Raw genomic sequence first — 20706 nt, 5'->3', positions numbered from 1 at the left:
CAAATATAGATATTTTCTCATTTATTTCACTTGCACCTTTCTCTCAATTCATTATGTAGAACATTCCTTGTGTTCATTTATTGTCTTTACCTTGATTATACTCAAAGTCTCATATTTACTACTTGAAGTACTTTGTTGATCTTCATCTTCAAGTCTTGAATGGTCTTGCCAGACTTGACAGTAAATTATAATCAGAAGCAGAAATTGATCTTAAGCATTAACTCAAGGTTTGAGTTTTCAAACCTTGTCCTTGCGTAATCAGATCCTTGTTCTCATAATTGGTATCAGAGCTTGAGTGGTTGTCCTTTGAATCAATAAGAACAGATTATAGTTGATTCGAGATTACCTTGGTATTTCGATCATTTCTGTGTTCAGGATAAAAGTTCTTCTATATACCACTTTTGCTCAAGATATCTTAACTTCAGTGGCTGCTGCTAATTCTCAACAAATGTACTCAATGCAAATAGAAAATAGCGTGGGTTGCCCTACACGTGCCCCACTGCTAGTTGTTGAAGAGTATGATCACTGGAAAGTCAGAATGGAAAGATTTTTACTTGGAAAAGAAAAAGGTGAATCTTTTTGGAGATCAGTTAAAGAAGGTTCCCATGTTCCGGTTCGAACCATTGTTAGAGATGCTGCTGCAACTCTCTTAGGACATGATCAACAATGACAAGAACCTCTCACTTCTGATGATCTTGAAAATTTTCATGCCGATCAAATTGCCTTTTCCGAAATGGTGTTTGGTGTTCCAACTTCTCTCTTCGAGCACATCAAACTGTGCAAGTATGCAAAAGAGATTTGGGACACACTTCAAGATTTGTTCGAAGGGTCAGAGAACATGAAGGATAAGCGTCTAACCTCGGTTGTCAATGAGTTCGACACTTTCACTACAACACGTGGTGAATCTGTTGCCTTAGCCTCAAACAAACACCGAATCGTCGTCAACAACATGACAGCTCGTGGGATAGTCCAAACTCAACTTGAGTACAACCTCAAGTTCATTAACAGCCTTGGAAAGGGATGGGGAAATGTGAAATCATGTCTTCAGAGTAATGGATCTCTGAAAAAGCTGAAGCTCTATCAAGTTTTTGATGAGCTTCAGGGTCATGAGTCAAATGTTGAACAAACCCTACGCGAACTCACTGGAGGCCCTCTAGCTCTAGTGAGATCCTATGATCCACAAACCTCAAACCTGAACGTATATCCCTCCTGTTCAACCCTCACCTCCAACTATTCCTACTCCCACAAACACTAACTATCAACCAATGGGTGATCCTAACCCTGATGAAATGGATTCCGAACTCCGTTTCCAAAAAGAGTTTTCTTTGCTTTCCATGAAATACAACCGTCCTTTCAACAAGCCATACAATAATCGTTTCCAAATTCCTCACCAAAACAACCGTTTCCAGGCTCCTCACCAAAATAATCATCAACCATTCAACAAACCTTCCGAAAACCCACTGATGAATTATTGAATCAAGTAATGAATGTAGAATCAGAGTTACGAGAATTAAGAACACCGAGAGTAAATAAGATCTGGTTTTAGCTCAATTATGCTTCATGGTTACAAAGAGAGAATAGATAAGACAGACTCCCAAAACTCTTATCTAACTCTAAGTAACATTTCCTATATATAGGAAAACAGTAAAGCGTACAAAAAAATACTAAGCCAAGCATTCGGCTTCGACTAAAAGGTGCCTTAGTAAATACATAATGAAACTAACGAAAACATCTATTACACAGACTTCGACATATTACAACATATCTTCGACCTTACAATCTCCCCCTTTTTAATAATGTCGAACTTCTCAATTGGTGAGAATCTGTGCAGCAAAATGCATCATTCTACGATTCTTCGAATACCAGCTCATAAACTTCTTTAGCTCTGATTTATCACCATGATTGTTCTTTTTGCAGTTATTCATACGAACCACGAAGTTTGTATATTGAGCTGTAATATATCTTTCCACTTCATTAACTTGAAACAATAATCTTTTAGCTTTCCCATTCTTATCTTTTCCTGCAAAGACCAATCCCAAAGGCTTTAAACATATCTCCCCATCAGCATATTTCTTCAGTTCAGCTTGAGACTTCGTCACTTCCATAGCCACTTTTACTTCCTTCCTAAGTGCAGTTGAAAATTCAACATCTGTCAAAGCTAGACAATCATAGTAATTGTCTATGAAAATTTTGATATGACCAAGACTTAGTCTCAAAATTACCTTATCAGTTCCTTGAAGTTGCGAAGCATCCATGTCTTTCAAAATTAGAGCAACTTGAATAAGATCATTCAAGTTCATGAGAGGGAAATCTGCAATTGAGAAATCACACACAAACTTGTTTTCTCTAACAACATGATAACGAAAGTTCTGTAACATGTTCTCAAACAGTACGTCTTTTGTAATACTCAACACCCTTGTGATCTTGATGAGTGACTAAACTTCATCTTGTTCCTTTCCAACAACAGCATGAAACCTAAGTTTCATATGAATAAATTCATCTTCGTTCTTGAACTTCTCTATCACCTTATACTGAGCTGTTAAGAACATCATTTCGTTAACATGCAAATCAAGTTGATTCATATCAGAATTTTCGATAGAATAACTCTTTCGTGGTTTCTTCTCGAATGCATACATTTGATTGTACGACACTCTGGCTTCAATGTTTTCGTAACTATGCAACTTCTTAGGATCTCCCTTATCCATGTGTGGTGGATCATTCTCACGAAGCCTCATTATGCTTTGAATTTGTCTCTGTTTCTCCATTTTAGCTTCTACCTCAGCCTTCTTCTCTTCTTTTGATTTTTCAACCACAATTACTTTCCCTTTATCTTTTTCAGCTTTAGAAATCTTTGGCTTTGAAGAACTTGAACTCCCTCCTTCAGTGGTTGGACCAATCATAATTCCTTTCATTATAGGTCTTGTTGTGGTTTTGATGGCTTGTGTTGTATTGACTTTCGAAACTATTGGAGTGATAATTTGAGTTGACACTACCTTTGTTGAAACTTGAGTAGGTATCACTTTTTCGACAGTTCTGGACTTATCATTGCCTTCTTTCCAAACCTTCGAAGTTTTTCCTACTTGAGCTTTCTTCTCTTTTTCTCCCCCTTGCACCCTTGTGACAGCAGGTGGGGCACCAGTAAGTAATATATTGGCAAACTTCGAAATTGGAGCAACAGCCTTCTGAATAGCTTGATCCAAACTGTGTAACTTCTGAGTTAAAAACTCAGGAGTTAAAAACAAAGTTGGAGCAGGTTTTGATACTAAGTCTTTCAGTTCACCAAGTAAAGCTCCCATATTGTCGAAAGTTTGACCATCTTCTTTAGCCTTTGCTTCAAACTTAGGAGGTAATGATTGATACCATTCGGCAATCTTTGTGACTGCAGCCGCTATAGTGTCAACATTCGACTTGATTATCGAATAGTTGGAATTCAGCTCATTTATCTCTTTTGAGATTTCAACCTTCAGCTCCTCAAGTTTTCGATTGACATCTTCTCGTACGGTCTTGACATCTTTAACAAAAAGAACATGACGTTCTTTTGCTTCCACACGAAGATCTTTGATTTCAGAGTTAAACGAATCAGCCTGATCCTTGAACCTCAACTCGTTATTTTTATCCATAATGTCCAATTGTCTCTGAATTCGAAACCCCATTGCCTTCAACATAACATCAACTTCTATTCCCGAAACCGAATTCTTTGCTCCAGAATCAGCTTGTGACTGTAGAATAGAGTTAAGTTTCCTGTTCAGAGTTTTAAATTGCTTACCACACATCAACATGTGATCTGGTATATCCTCTTCTTCCGAATCAAAGTGGATATCATCAAACGTTCCTCTGAAACCTCCTCCATCTGTTTCATCATCGGAATTGGATTTTGGTGTATTGGTGGATTGAGATTGAAAAAGAGTGGTAATTGGCTGTTGTAGAATATGTTCGAATGTAGGTGAGGTGGTGGTTGTTTGAACTTGAGTGACAAAAGGTGGAAGTGAAACATCCATAGTTGAAATAGGTGCGAAAAGAGATGGATTAGGAATACCTTGAGTAATCAGCGATTGTGATGCTACAACACTCATATTAACAAGTGCACCCGTATTATATACGTTTGCAACAATGTTAGAAATTGGAACCTCCGCAGTAACTGATTTGGTAATAACAATTTCGAGTGGACTTGTTGTTGTTGTTGATGAATTAAGGTAGTGATTTGTGGTAAGGATAATTTTGGAGAATTCGATCCCAATGGTGTTTCTGGGACAATTTCACTATCAGATGAGTCTTCATGGATAACCAACTTCCTTTTCTTTCTCTTTTTGGCAATATGCTTTGCCACATCCTCAGCTCGTCTTTTCTTCGATGATGGGGATACCGGGGCTGGTAGAGCATGAATAATTACCTTTCTACTGTTTATCTGTGTCTTTCGAACAGTTGGTGAGAGGTCATCAGACGGGGTTCGAAATTTATGAGACATCGTCCTTAGGCGCTTAAAAACCCTTGATTTTGAAGGAATTAATTCCTTCGAAGACTCAGTAACCACCTTCTTCTTAGGCTTCTCAATTTTCTTCGAAACTTTTTCCTTTTCAACAATAAACTTCTTAGGAGACTTAGACTTGACTTTCTTGGGACTTTCTTGAACAACAACTTCATCAGTAACCTTCTTGGACTTCTTAGGCTTCTTTGATGAACCTTCATCATTACTTTGTAACAATCTACCGGTTTTAATGGAAGGTTTTACATGCTTCAAATAAGCCACCAATACAGAATTTGTTGGATCAATTTTCTTAAGCATACCATCAGGAATTCTAGCCACATTTGGGAAAACCTCTGAATCATCTTCCACTGCCCTCGGAAAGTGATACTTCATAAATTCTGCTTTAGCTTCATCAACGGGAACTAGAATCCACTCCTTCTAATAAGCATACTGAAGTATCAAACTCCAGTATCGAGCACATGAAATCCCCTATACCACATTCGTGTTTTTCACGCTCTTGATAAATTCCTTCCACAGTTGAGTAGTATAATCTACGTTAAGATCATAATACAGACTAGCAATCATTGCATACACCTCCAATCATCCCTTGTCTAACCCTACACTTCGTCCAGTTAAGCAACGAAGATAAATTCCAAACAAGAAATTCCAGATACAAGGAAGACCTGACTTCTTGAAGTCACTGATCTTGGTGAGAGGTGGCTGATGACCCATCTCATTGAACATAACAATTATTTGATCATTGGATACCTTGTAGAATGAAGACGAGTTAGGAATTTCCAGAATTTGAGCAAACAGCCGCTTTGTTAGATGGAGCCTCTTGTCATTCACCAAATTGAATGTGACCACATCAAGAGCTTTATTGTAGGTAGCAGTTGAAGCAACCATTGAAAACCAGGACATCGGAACATCAAAGGCGTTGAACATAGCAGTGGCAAGACCTGAATATTGAAGAGTAATAATCAATATCTTGAGTTCTTTTGGATACAACGAAACATCAGCCTCAACTTGATAGTTGGTGCTTTGAATCTTCATGATTGGTTGAGATGCAATTTCGTCAGTAGTGTTGGTTTGAGCAGCAGCCATTGATAGGGTTTTGAGAAATTCTTGAAGAACAGATAAATTTTAGGGCTTTGTGATCGTCTGAGAATTTGAACGCGTAATTATAAAAGGAGATAATAACTTCCTTTTATATGTAACCCCAATGGAATTCCAAACGGTTTCTTTAAGAGTAAGCCACGTCTGTCCTTGAAACTCGCAACACTAGCCGTTATGAGTACCATGTCCGATAAAGTACCTTGAAAATCGGACCAAGTTGCCAAACAGTTACATCACACTGTTCGTGAGTACCAAGTGGATAAGATCGAAAACCTTCGGCATTGAGGTTAGACTCTTTCGTTTTTGGGTTTAGAAACGAAGTCATATGCCAGACTTGTGAAATCGTCAGTCTGAGTTGGTAGTGCTCAGAACTTCAAGGATTTCGTGAGTGCAGTGTACCAATAGAATGAGATAAGAAGAAAAATAACAAAAATTTGGGATCTGTGCTTTTGAAAAATAAAATTTCGACACAAAAGTAGTTAAACCCCGGGCAAAGTTTGCTTCATTAATTATCAAGAGAGATAATCAACAGCTTGTGTATTTTCTCGTGAATTACAATGGAATACTTGTAGAAAAGTATCAAAGGGATTCTTTTATATAGCTTCGTGGGTGGCTTAAAAAATTTCGTTACATATTAATACTTAACATAAATGTGAGTAATTGTAACAGAAATTACCTGTATGATCGGTGTAGTCAGGGACAAATATGCTTTGGAAAAATATATGAAGTGACATAGAATTCAAATGAAACTCACCCGGAAATCATATTCAAGAAAAAAATGTTTGCTGGATCCTGTTGGGTAACAAACATCGTGGGATTCGAACATTTGATCAAGATCACTCAAAAGAATTGAATATGATTTGGAGTTTCGAACGTTGGTACATAAACGATTGTTTCGTTAGATCTGGAACATAGTTCCCCGTCAATTCCTTAAATGAGTTCGATATTATGGGTTTCACTTTCATCATGGTCTCATGATGTTAGATCATTAACACAGAAGTTTGATATGTCTAAATCCTGATTGGTTTGACCAGAGATCTCTTGGACATATGTCATTGTGTGTGAACTGTGTTAGAATGTTGAGATGAAAAAGATTGGTTCACGAATCCAGTTGTACCTTTTCTATCTTTGGACCATGCAGAAAACTCTTAACTCATTTGAGAAGAGTTAGGTAGCTCAGTAGAATAATGTGAATACAAGCCTGATTGGGAAGAAATTTTCGTGATGAAAAATTTCATTAAGGCTTTCGAAATCACACATTGAGTCAATGGAGGCTTAGGTCAACATGCTGCAGCATGCTTCTAGGGACATCCTAACTAGTACAAAGTTTCGAAAGAATACTTGACCCTAGAATTGCAAGCATGAACCTTGTAAAACAACCTCATAATCTGCACAATTTGAAGAAAAGACAAAGTACAAAATAACAAAAATCTTTTTGGATTTTATATTTTTGAAAAGAAAAAAAATATTTTTGGTATTTTTGATTTTTCGAAAACAAACACAAATTAACGAAAATATTTTTAACTTTTCATATTTTTCGAAATTAAAAACAATAAACGAAAATGTAAGTATGTACCAAACTAACAAAAAATTTCTTTCCCAGAAGTCGAAAACGAAGCGTATCGAAGCGTTGAATATGAACAGTAACCTCTTAATGGTTAATACGAGATGTCTCTGAATCGTTCATCATTGCCTCGAATTCGACACATTTGCTTATCACCACTTAGTCATTCTTTCGAAATTAATCCTGGAACATAACTTGCTTCAATCATCCCCAAACCTTGCAAAATTTTAACAAATGATTTTTCGTCCACTGGTTTTGTAAAAATATCAGCAAGCTGATCAGTTGTTTTTACAAAATGAACTTCAATGTTTCCATCTTCCACATGATCTTTAATGAAATGATAACGAAGTGCAATGTGTTTGGTTTTCGAATGTTGTACTAGATTATGACAAATGCGTATGGCACTTTGTGAATCAGAATACAATGGATTCTTTTTCATGTTAATTGCATTATCACACAATTGAATTTGGATCCATATGATTTGCGAAGTGAAAGCGGCAGCTGCAACATACTCAGCTTCGGCAGTTGAAATTGATACACGTGTTTTCTTTTTCGACTGCCAGCTTACTAACTTCCCATCCAGAAGTTGACATCCGCCACTTGTGCTTCTTCTATCGAGATTACAACCTCCTAAATCAGCATCTGAAAAAGCTTGTATGAAGAATCCAGTTTTCGAACGATACCAAAATCCTAACGAAATTGAGCCTTTGAGACAACGAAAAATATTCTTGACTGTAGTGAGATGTGGTTCTTGAGGATTGGACTGATACCTAGCATAATTACAAACTGAAAACATAATATCAGGTCGACTTGCAGTGACGTAAAGTAACGAACCTATCATGCTTCTGTATAGAGTTAAATCAACAGCAAGTTTATCTAACGAAAGTGTAAGCCTTGTTCCAGTTTCCATCGGTACTCGTAATTTCGTGCTATTTGTCAATCCAAATTTTTCAAACAGATTCTTGGTATATTTTTCTTGATTGATAAAAATTCCTTCTTTGTTTTGACGAATATTTAAACCAAGAAAATTGTTGATTTTTCCCATCATACTCATCTCAAATTTGCTTTTCATCAGATTTTCGAATTCATTAGACAAAGCAGGGTCTGTAGAGCCAAAAATAATATCATCAACATAAATTTGAACAAGCATTAGATGATCCCCAACTTTCTTTCGAAAGAGAGTGGGATCAACTGATCCTTGTTTAAATTTCGATTGTTTTAAGCAAGAAGTTAAAGTTCCATACCATGCTCTCGGTGCTTGTTTTAACCCATAAACAGCCTTATCTAAAATATAGCAATGATTAGGATATTCTTCATTTACAAAATCTGGAGGTTGTTCCACATATACTGTCTCTTCGAGTTCTCCATTCAAAAATGCACATTTCACATCCATTTGATAAACATCAAAATCTTTATGAGCTGCATAGGCCAAAAGTATTCGAACTGCCTCGAGTCTTGCGACAGGGGCGAAGGTTTCTTCATAGTCTATTCCTTTTTGTTGTGAATAACCTTTTACTACAAGCCTAGCTTTATTTCGAACAATATTACCATCTTTGTCTGTTTTATTTTTGAAAATCCATTTTAACCCAACTATCGAAACGTCTTTTGGCTTAGGAATTAATCTCCAAACCTTGTTTCTTTCGAATTCAGCCAATTCAGATTGCATTGCAACAACCCAATCTGAGTGTTCCATTGCAACCGTAACTGTTTTTTGTTCAATTTTCTAAATGAAAACGTTAAACATGCAAAATTCCTGATGAACATTAAGTACCTCATTCTTTGCACGAAGTTAAGCTCTCGTTAACACACCGTCTTGTGGATTTCCAGGAACTTGTTCCTTTGGATGATTTCTTGTCCATTTATCTAAAGGTGGATATGCTGGATCAAAATCCAATGGTGCATCTTCAAATATTTCGTCATTTTCAGATCCTGCAACAGAAACATTGTCATTTGAATCATGAAAATTTTCATTATGATCACTATTCGACATAATTGAATCATTTCGCTCCCGCTCAATAGGATGCTCCCCCTCAACAGGATGCTCCCCCTCAACATCATTATCCAATCTCCTATACCCCCCCCCCTCGAAAGGATGCTCCCCCTCAACCTGAGTTGTCGAATTCAAGTGCTCCCCCTCCACTTGATCATTTAGCATGCTTTCGCCAAGTCTTGGAGAATTCGATGTTGACTTCAAGTCTAATGCATCTTGGATTAATGTCGAATTATCAATATGCTTTGAAGCTTCAGGTATGCGATTATTGGTTGCATTGACTTCAGCATCAGCAGCTATATCTAGAGTACCAAAAATTAAATCATAATCAAAATCTGTCGAATTTGAAATTTTAGACTCAACATTTGATTCATTAATAGTTGGTGTGTGATCAAAACATTTTTCGACTTGTTTGACATAATAATCATCAAAGGTAAGATTGAAATTTTCTTCCACTTTTCGTGTTCATTTGTTCAACACTCTGTATGCAACCGAATTATGAGAATATCCCAAGAAAATTCCTTCGTCAGCTTTAAACTGAAATTTCGAAAGATTATCCTTGAGATTCATGATAAAACACCTGCAACCAAAAACATGAATGAATTTGACATTAGGTTTTCGGTTATTGAGAATTTCATAAGGGGTAATGTTGAAACGACGATGAATAAATGATCTGTTTTGAGTAAAACAAGCAGTGGAAACAGCTTCAGCCCAAAGATATTGAGGAAGATTCGCATATGTAAGCATTGTTCCTACTGCTTCACATAGAGAACGATTTCTTCTTTCAACTACACCATTCTATTGAGGTGTATATGGTGCAGAGAAATTATGCGAAATCCCTTGATCAACTAAATACGAATCAAGAAAGTTATTCTTAAATTCAAAACCATTATCGCTTTTAATTTTTTGAACTTTCTTCTTTAAGTTGATAAAGTCGATCATTACTTGAGCAACCTCGGATTTTAACCTGAGAAAATAAACCCAAGTAAACCTTGAAAAATCATCAACAATAACTAAAATGTACCGTTTCTTGTTGAGTGTCTCAACAGTGGATGGTCCACATAAGTCAATGTGAAGTAATTCCAACGGTTCAACGATCTTTGAATCAGCTACCAATTTGTGGATATTTCAAAAATTCAAGTGAGAAAGTCATCGATGCTACAACCAACTAACATCAGTTGAGGCTTTCGAAAGTAAACACACTGAGGGTTTTCCGATGATTGGTTTGATATCAAGAGTAAACATGTCTCCATGTCGTTTGGATTTGAGCAAAACTTCTTTTGTGTCTACATTTGAAATGATGCTTCCTGCTTCGTTAAACACCACTTGATTGCCAGTGCCCACAACAAGTTGTGAAACACTTATCAAGTTATGTTGAAGACCTTCAACATATGCAACTCTCTTAATAGTAAATTTCCCATTCGTGACTTTGCCATATCCTTTCACCTGACATTTGTGATTGTTTCCAAATTTAACTACTCCTGCATTCTCCAAACTTCGATAATCATGCAAATTCTCTTTCTTTCCAGTCATGTAACGAGAGCAACCAATATTAATGTACCATTTATCATCATATTGCTCGTCACAAATAACCTTTGTTGTCATGGGTGATTTATCTCCTCCTTTGGTCATAAAACAATGACCAGTCACCGCTTCATCACTTTCTTCCTCAAACTTGGCATACATCGACCCATGCGTAGGATTACGCATTTCGTCGTCATCAGAACCGGAGGACCATATTTGATAAGTGCCATCTTCCTCACCTTCGCCTCTCGCTACCAACGACATTCCTTTCGCTTTTGCACGAACCTCTTCTAAACGCTCCACATAGTATGATTCGTCCTTGACTTTATTCTTCTTTTCATCTTTCTTACGAAGCATACAATCACTCGCCATATGATTAGCTCCGTGGCAGTAGTGGCAATCAATTCCCGAATCTCCTTTAAGTTTCTTCTCAGTTCTGGATTCATCAGTCTTTGCTTCATTTTTCTCAAACTTTTTCTTTTCCTCACCAGCTGACTTTTTAACGAAACTTCCTTTGGCATCACCTTGTTTCATCTTTGGATTGAACGGTTTCTTGAAAAACATCTTTACTCGATTGTTCGAATAAAATGCAACAACTTCATCGTCTGAATGAACCAAGAATCCTTCACTATCAGAATCTTCCTTTTCAACTGACTCCTTCTCATTAACTTTCGACATCAAGTCTAATGTTCCTCCAAGACTCATTTTCGATTCCTCAGCAATTTCATTTACTTCTCCTTCATGAATTTTTAGCAGATTGTACAAGTAACTATGTGTCGAAGTATCGAAACTCTGCTGAGTTTTCACCATCAATGTCACATTCCTCCATTCTTTACGTAAGCCCATGATGAATGTCAAATTGAACTCCATGGTTGTTCGAGTAATTCCATGGCGATTACATTTGTAGATTAATTCATTCAAACGATCATAGTAATCTTCTATTGATTCACCATGCTTCTGTTTGAATTCTTTCAATTCAATCAAACAATGTTTTACTGAATTGATCTTAGTCTTTTCACTACCTTGAAACTTTTCTTTGAGATTGTTCCAGACGTCTTTTGCATTTGTACAGCTTCTGACATAGTTGTACACAACAGGAGGTAACGCACCACACAATTCTCTCATACATCTTTTCTCAAGCTTCTTCAGTCTATCACATTGATCAATAACACTTTAAGTTCCAGATGAAGATCCAATTGCTTGAACACTTAGTGGAGGAGTACCATTTCCAGTAATACATGACCAGAGCTCCTCATCCAGCTCGTTTAAGTAGTCTTGCATACAATCAGCCCACTGATCATAATATTCAGGGATGAGCATAGGAATCTTAGTTGAACATCCTAACAGATGAGAATATGAAGTCATTGAGTTTAGGTTGAAATTAGCCATGAACATACGGATGAATTTTTCAGAAAAACTTAAGAGTTTTTGGAAACAAATAGCTGAAACGATCAGAGATTTCAAACAGAACACTCGATTCAACAAATCAGTTGCAGAATCGAATCATAATTGTAGATCAATAACGATTTTCAAAACAAAAGGCGCGGAAATTTTTGAATCCAGAAATTGATTCATAAACCTTTTGATTCAGAATGAAAATCAGATCGCAGAGATTTGATTCTTGCTCTGATACGAATTGATGAATTATTGAATCAAGTAATGAATGTAGAATTAGAGTTACGAGAATTAAGAACACCGAGAGTAAATAAGATCTGGTTACAGCTCAATTATGCTTCATGGTTACAAAGAGAGAATAGACAAGACAGACTCCCAAAACTCTTATCTAACTCTAAGTAACATTTCATATTTATAGGAAAACAGTAAAGCATACAAAAAATACTAAGGCAAGCATTCAGCTTCGACTAAAAGGTGCCTCAATAAATACATAATGAAACTAATGAAAGCATCTATTACACAGACTTCGACATATTACAACATATCTTCGACCTTACACCCACCAGCCTACAAATCTAACCTTCCTACACCAAATCACACCTTGGAACAATCACAGCCTTCGAAGTATGAAAAACCCAAGATTGTATGTCACAAATGTAGCCATGGAAACCACTTTGCCAAAGATTACTTAGCCGAAGTTCCATAGAAAACCAAGATCAAGGACTATGCTTACTATGCACGTTGAGCTTAAGAAATGGCAGAAAGTGAAAAGGCTTTTGTTACCATTGTATCAAGGGATGTAGAAGGGTATTGGTCGTCTGGAGATGATGATGATGTAACCACTGGCAGAAACATGTGTCTTATGGCTTGACAAGAGATAGAATGTGATGAAGGCTACTGGTCGCCTGGGTTAGACACAGATGATGAAGATGCTGGACCAAAATACTGCTACATGGCTACCAATGATGCACCTGGCAAAAGCATTGTTCAACAGGTAAAATCTATGATTACTAATAATAATTTTGACTTATCTCTTTGTGAACCGTATCTAACCCAGATCCAATTAGATATGAACATCATTTACAAAGCCTATGAGTCAGCCATAGAACCCAGTGAGAAGAAGGAAAGTGAATTAAGTCGTCTTAGGTTACGTTTTACGGATAAGAAGTTGAAAATAGAGTCTGTAGAACGAGAGCTTGTAATGTCACAAGATGAATGTATCATTCCTAAAGACAAATGTGAAATCACTTATTCTGAAAGAAATGTTTTAATTACTGATAACAAACGCCTCAATGCTAAAATAGATGTCTTGCACCATTCCATAGACATTCTTGAAGCAAATGAAAGGATGAATCATAATTTTCTTCATCCTTGGTCAAAAGCACTTGGTCTCGGAAGCGAGTTTCCGAAACCTATTGCTCGTCCCTTGAAGGAGTTACAAAACCTAACTTTTATGGGAGATGTTCCGAACATCAAACATTCGGACACCCATGTCTCGCCTTTTTCACCCCTTCCTGAGACTTCGGACCAATTTGCATCACTAATTCCTGAGTTTAAGCCTATAGTTGTCAAGTGTCCCGATTCCAGGCATTTTCCGCCTCTGACAAACCTGGACCTGAATCGGACCTCAGAACCCCACTCTAGTATTCTAAAGCCTGTTGTTCAAAATCCGAACCACAACCCTCCTAACAACTATGTTGTTGAGGAAATTTTTCCGGAGACAACTAGACCTGAATTCTCTAAGTGTGTTTGGGCATCTCTAGATAGTGACGCTGAAGAGTCAATCTCATGTGATTCTGAACCCCAAGTGATTTCCAAAACAAAACTAGTTCCAATTAAGCATGTGTTCAACAACCCTTCAGTAGGACAAACCTCCAAATCTTCGCCTCATCCTAAAAGAAAACCCATGTTGAATAGGAAAGATATTGTTGATCCTAAGGTAGAAGCTCGGAATGCTCACAAAAAGGAAGTTAAGTCGAGACAAAATTCTAGATTCCTTGAGAACTCCAAAAAGAGTGTATCTCAGAATGCTCATTCATCAACTAAGAGTCAAAAGACCTTCGCACCCACTAAGATCCTCAAGAGGCCTTCCAATCCATCTAGTCCTGTAGAACAAAAGAAAGTAGTCAGTCCCACCCCGAAAAAACCTATCGTAAGCACTAAATCTGTCCGAACCAACTCTCCTTGGACTGTTTCATCTGTTTCATAGCCAAAGCTGATGGTACAATTTTCAAACTTCAACAGTTTTCAAACCAAAATGTACGATCAACCAAAAAACAAGTTGTCAAGAAAACAGTCTCTCAAAAATCTTCAAAACAAAATCTTGTTTGGAAAGTAAAAAATCACAATGATGAAACTGCAATTCCGAAAGACACAATGGTTCACACTACTCCGAAAGTTGAATGTGCAAGAAAAGTTATTCCAAATCCTCGTGTCATTGAGTATGACTATTGGATAGATGAAAAAACCATGTGCTTCTGTTTGTTTCCTAAGGAATCTCAGAACAAACCTTGCAAACCATCTGTTGCTCAAAAGTCACAACCGAAGCCTAAGACTCGTGCCTTTGTCCCAAAGCCTAACTCGGAGGCTAAAAACTCCACAACTCACTAATTTTTCAGGCACTCTATCCTTCGAAGCAAGAAACAATATGGTATACTGATAGTGCTTGCTCCATGCACATGACGGGGCATAAGGACTTTTTACAAGATCTCAAACTTTCACCAAATGCTGGCTATGTGACATATGGCAACAACTCTAACTCTCAGATCCGAGGTTATGGCATCCTTACAAATGGAAACTTCTCCATTTCAAACGTGACATATGTAGCTGACTTGAAGCATAATTTGATAAGTGTAGCTCAACTCACTGATGCAAATCGACGAGTTGAATTCTGCAAGAAACACAACTATGCCATGTCCGAAGACCGGAAGGAATGTTTAATCAAGTCAAATCGCAACAAGAACATGTATCCTTTTGACATCAACATGATTATCGGCAAGCCCCAGCTCTGCTTACTCTCAAAAGATGTTGCTGACGTCAGTTGGTTATGGCACAGGAGGCTTGCTCATCTGAGCTTTAGATATATGAATGATCTTGTTTCCGGTGAGATGTTCAGAGGTCTGTCACTCCTCAAGTTCGAAAATGATCATTTATGCTCTGCGTGTGAGTGTGGAACGCAGTCAAAGAAGGGTCATCCCATCATCATTGAAAAATCAATCTCGGAGCCGTTAGAACTTCTACACATTGATCTATTACAACCCTCAACAGTAGAGAGTTTGCATCACAAAAAATACATTCTTGTGATTGTGGATGACTTTACTAGGTTCACCTGGGTCTTCTTCCTAAGGCTAAAGTCCGAAATAGCCTCCAAAATCATCAACTTTATGAAAGGAATTGAAGTTCTCATCAAACTCCCAGTAAGGCGAATCCGAAGTGACAATGGTTCCGAATTCACAAATTCCACCATTGAGAACTTCCTCACCGAGAAGGGTATTGACCACAACTTTTATGCTCCATACACTCCTCAGCAGAACGGTGTAGTCGGACGAAGTAACAAAACACTTGTTGAAGCTGCTCGATCCATGCTTAATTTTGCAAATCTTCAACTCTATCTTTGGGCTAAAGCTGTTTCTATAGCATGCTTTAATCAGAATAGAAGTATCATCAATCGACGCCTGAATAAGACACCGTATGAAGCCATGAATGGTAGGAAGCCAAGTATCTCATTTCTTCATGTATTTGGATGTCGATGCTTCATCAAGAATATCCGTGATCAGCTCACCAAGTTCCAACGCAAAGCTGATGAAGCTATCTTTCTTGGATACTCTGCTAAATCAAAGGCTTATCGAGTTCTTAATCGTCGAACACGTGTTCTGGAAGAGAGATTTGACATTACCTTTGATGACAATTTCATTCGGAATTCTGGCCTAACTCATGTTACAACTCACATCATGGAGTCTGATGCTCCAACGCCAGGATGTCCGAACCAGCAAACAATCTATGAAGTTGACTTTGAAACCTTGTTCGGACCCTCAGAAATAGCTCTTGATTCGGAATCTAGAACAAGATAGACCTCATCAACCGATGCCCCGGTCTCCCAAAAAGTTTCAGGTCCGACACCAAGTTTTCCTCCATTGGATTCCGAACCATTTCAACCTTTTCAGGTTGAGGGGGAGAATGGTCAACCTTCCATTGAATCAAATGTGGATGGATTCCAAGATACAACTGTTGAATTCGAATCTAATTCTATCAACAACGATGATGATGCAAATTTCTTTAATTTCCCACCTGATGATGATGTCAAATTATCTGGTTCAGAAGTTCATGGGGGAGCATCATCCTCAAGTTCAAACTATTCAGGGGGAGCAACACAACCCCATTGTTGATATTGGATCATCTGCTGCACAAGAACTTCCGAGACTACATGTTTGGACTAAGGATCATCCTCCGAACAAAGTTATTGGAAAGCCAAATGTTGGTGTACAAACTCGTTCTGCCACAAGTGTTCAAAATGAATGTCATTTTTCAGCATTTATCTCAATGGTTGAACCCAAATCCATCAAATAAGCACTAGAACATGCTGATTGGATTACAGCCATGCAGGAAGAATTGGCAGAATTCCACAGAAATGAAGTATGGACTCTCGTCCCTCCTCCTCAGAATCATCCCATTGTTGGTACTTGATGGGTGTTTCGGAACAAACTAGACGATGCATGAGTCATTATTCGGAACAAAGCAAGATTGGTGGCTAAAGGATTCACACAGATTGAAGGACTTGATTATGATGGGACCTTTGCTCCTGTTGCCCGTCTTGAAGCTATCAGAATCTTTCTTGCTTATGCTGCTCACAAAGGATTTAAATTTACCAGATGGACGTCAAAAGCGCTTTTCTAAATGGTGAACTTGATACTGAAGTGCATCTTCAACAACCTCCCGGTTTTGTCAATCTCTCGTATCCGAACTACTGCTACAAACTCCGAAAAGCTATTTATGGCCTCAAGAAAGCTCCTCGCGTCTAGTACGAGACCCTCAATGACCTTCTCAAGCGTTCAGGTTTTCAAAGAGGTATTCTCGATCCTACTCTGTTTCGAAGGTCAAATGGAAAACATCTCATGCTTGTCCAAATTTATGTTGACGACATCATTTTCAGATCCACCGATTCATCAATGGTTGCTGATTTTGCTAAGTTAATGGTCAGTAGATTTCAAATGAGTATGAATCGGGAATTAAGCTTCTTCCTAGGTCTCCAAGTCAAACAGACCAACAGAGGAATTTTCATTCACCAAGAGAAGTACATTTCAGAACTCCTCAAAAAGTACTCAATGGACACCTGTTCCTCAGCCAAGGTACCTATGGGTTTCATACACAAGATCTTTTCAGACCCTTCAGGTGTAGCATTTGATGAAAGAAGTACAGAGGAATGATTGGATCCCTACTCTATCTCACAGAAAGTCATCCGAACATCACGTTTTCAACATGTTTATGTACCAGATTTCAAGTCAATCCAAAGACGTCTCATCTATTGGCTGTTAAGCAAATATTCCGATACCTCAAAGGTACAAAGAATCTCGGAATCTAGTACCCAACAAATGAGAGTTTCCTCCTTCAAGCATATTCCGATTTAAACTATGGTAGTCTTCAATTGGGCAGAAAAAGCACATATGGTGGCTGTTAATTTTTAGGTGGTCGATTGGTTAGCTGGTCATCTAAGAAATAGAACTGCAGTGCACTTTCAACAGCCGAAACGGAATACATTGTTGCTGCTAGTTTCACATCTCAAGTTTTTTGGATGAAATCTCAGCTCTTGGATTATGGTTACCGGTTTCAACAAATTCCAATCTATTATGATTCTCAAAGTGCCATTGCAATTTCACACAATCCAATTCAACACTCTATGACGAAGCACATCAACATACGATACCATTTCATTAAAGATCATGTTTTAAATGGTAACATCGAACTTATTTTTGTTCCATCTGACGATGAAATTGCTGATGTCTTTACTAAGGCATTAGATGAAACTAAATTCAATGGTTTTCTGAACAAAATGGCTATGATGATGCCTGATCCTCAGTTCTTTCAAGAGGTCGGCACTCTCTGATGGCAACATCAGAAAGAGAATTAGTTCCGAAGCCAAATTGTTTTTCATTCCAGAACTATTGCCTCTCGGAATAAAGAGGGTCATTTTACGTTTCTTTTTCTCTAATCACCTCTTGGAATTTTAAGTTGTACAACTCATCTCATCACATAATGTCCATTGCCAATATAGTCAGATTGGTACCGTTTTCATCTCAAAACTTACTTCATAAGGTCATCTCGGAATTCAAGTTTGGAATGGTATTGAATCCTAAATCCTTGTCATGTCTCAAATCTCTTTCCGGAACATATTAAAATTTCACTTCGGAATTTTTTCAAAGTTCACCCCGGAACATTTCAACACTCATTCTGGAATCTCATCAAATTTTTTATCCGGAATTTCATTAACATTTCACTCCAGAATCTTGACTCCGAAATTTTCGAAAATCACTCCGGACTCTTTTTGACTCAAATGCTTCATTCCGGAATCTATCTGGGAACTTTTTCATGTTCCGAGGTCACTCAATTTCATCCTGGACTCTTCATGATAAGAAACCTTTTTCACAATATTCTGGAACTCCATTGTTCGGATATCAAAACACATGATGAAGTCCAAAAGGTTTTAAGGTGAAACGTTTTTTTAACAGTTACTTTTTAAATGATGATGATCTTTTCTTCCTCTAAACTCGCTCCACGTTGCACAGGTCTCTGAAAAGTGAACATCACATCACCCAAATGAAGATTTCTATTTTCCACCTCAAGCCAATGAGATCTTTAGCCATTACAGGTAAACTCAGACGAAAATGAAAACATAATTAATGTCATTCGTTTCCTTATCCGGATATCGTCATTTCCTTCCAACCCGACCCATTTTCTAACCTATAAAAACCCCTCTCATACCTCATTTTACCCTTTACGCGTACAAAAGAGCCAAAAGTATCCTTCTTCTTTCTCTCATCAGTGTTCTTGAAGCTTTCAACCTCCTGCAACAATGGCGTCCTCATCTCCCTCCAAAATCTCTCAAACCTCCCCCAAAACTACTCAAACCGCCCCTGAAACTGCTCAAACCGCTTCCAAAATACCCAAAACCGTTGCCAATAAGAAATCCTCCAAGGGATCATCTTCTTCACAATCCACTGAACCCTTCCTCAGAGACACGACACAACTATTCTCTCTCGACCCAATGGATTTCAATGAGCCCATTCGTGTTATGATTGAGTTAATTGCTCATCATCCAATCACAGTTCCTCTCACCAAGATTACAGACCCACCAATCCCACTTCGTCTTCTTCACACGACCTTCGAGGGTATCAAGATCAAAAACGATGTTCTTGAGCCGAAGATCACTGGCGATCATATTGTTCCTGTTCACAAGTCCACTTTCCTCAACGCGATTGGTGTCAAAGAAAACCCTTCCAACTTCAAGGTGCAAGAACCTACTGCTGAAGAATTCCAACAGTTTCTCAATCATATTGGCAATGGTCAAGAGTACAAGGCCAAGAAGTTCAAGAAATCAACCGTTTCAGGCCTTTGGACCATCCTGATGCACCTTATCGTTAGAGGCTTATCTGGAAAACACGAAGGTACGGACACTTTTAGCAAAGATTGGTTGTATGTTCTATATAGTATTTTCTCCGGCAAAGACAACGCCGTTGATCTTCCTGAATTTCTATGGCAATATTTTCGGAAGTTCGCCATCAAAAGGAAGGCTAACGAGATTTCAAGCCCTAGGTTTTGGGCCCTGACGATCTGACAACTCTAGCGTGATATGTCTGAACCAATTCTGGTGAAGACGATTCCAAGAGAGGTATTTATTTCTTTCAAAACTGTTAGACACTATCGCATTACGGACCAATCCTCATTCGAACCAATTAGACATTTACCGAAACATATGTTAGCCGTCCTACCTTCCAGATCTATTCACTTGAAACACCATTTGGAGACCTCGATTGTGTATAGCCCTACACAATCTGCCCCGGTCTCCGTTGAGCCCACTCCGGAAGTGGCCCAGACTGTTCCATCTGGAGGCAAGAAAAAGAAATCTGCCAAGAGGAAATCATCCCCCTCCAAGCCAAAAGCCAAAAAGAGAACCAAAGTCGGTTCCTCCTCTCAACAGGAAGGAGCCAAGGGCATTCCGACTGACTCTGGCCATCCTTCTACTCCTCCTACCTACTCTTCCAAAGTACCCTTCGGAGTTTCAATATCACACGCACACACACGGGGACTCTCCTAATAATCCACCCTCACCTTCCCAACAAGGTGATGTCGGTGTTTACAAAAGTTCCTTGCCCCCTGGAACAAACCCACATGTCTCATTTGATATCCCACTTCCTTCTACACACGCACGATCCGAAACCCCTGTTCCGTCCCCAAGCATTCCGAGGCTGGAGTTGTGCCTCCAACCTTAGGTGCCTCAACTGGTCTGATACCCGGTAACGGTACAGGATGACCAGGAGTTAATGATCCACTGTGGGAAGATTATGTTAACAGGGCTCAAGCAAGACATTCGGAGCTCACCAGATCCCAGGTTGAAGCAACACTCATGTCCATGAGGAATAGGGTCATTCAGAGCAACCT

The 20706-nt window shown here is 38.3% G+C and overlaps 1 long non-coding RNA gene across 1 annotated transcript in view; it reads left to right on the top strand.

Moving 5' to 3' along the window:
- LOC145163166 (uncharacterized) overlaps nt 1–17157 on the top strand; it is a 241607-nt gene extending 224450 nt beyond the window's left edge. Inside the window, exon 4 of the long non-coding RNA XR_013739616.1 lies at nt 17147–17157. This is a non-coding gene — a long non-coding RNA (uncharacterized LOC145163166). The remainder of the gene's footprint in view (nt 1–17146) is intronic.
- The last annotated feature ends 3549 nt before the right edge of the window (nt 17158–20706 follow it).

Source organism: Lactuca virosa, chromosome 3, assembly GCF_052849685.1.
Source record: "Lactuca virosa cultivar CGN04683 chromosome 3, Lactuca_virosa_CGN04683_v6, whole genome shotgun sequence".
Lineage (NCBI taxonomy): Eukaryota > Viridiplantae > Streptophyta > Magnoliopsida > Asterales > Asteraceae > Lactuca > Lactuca virosa.
This window is presented reverse-complemented; position numbering and strand designations above follow the sequence as displayed.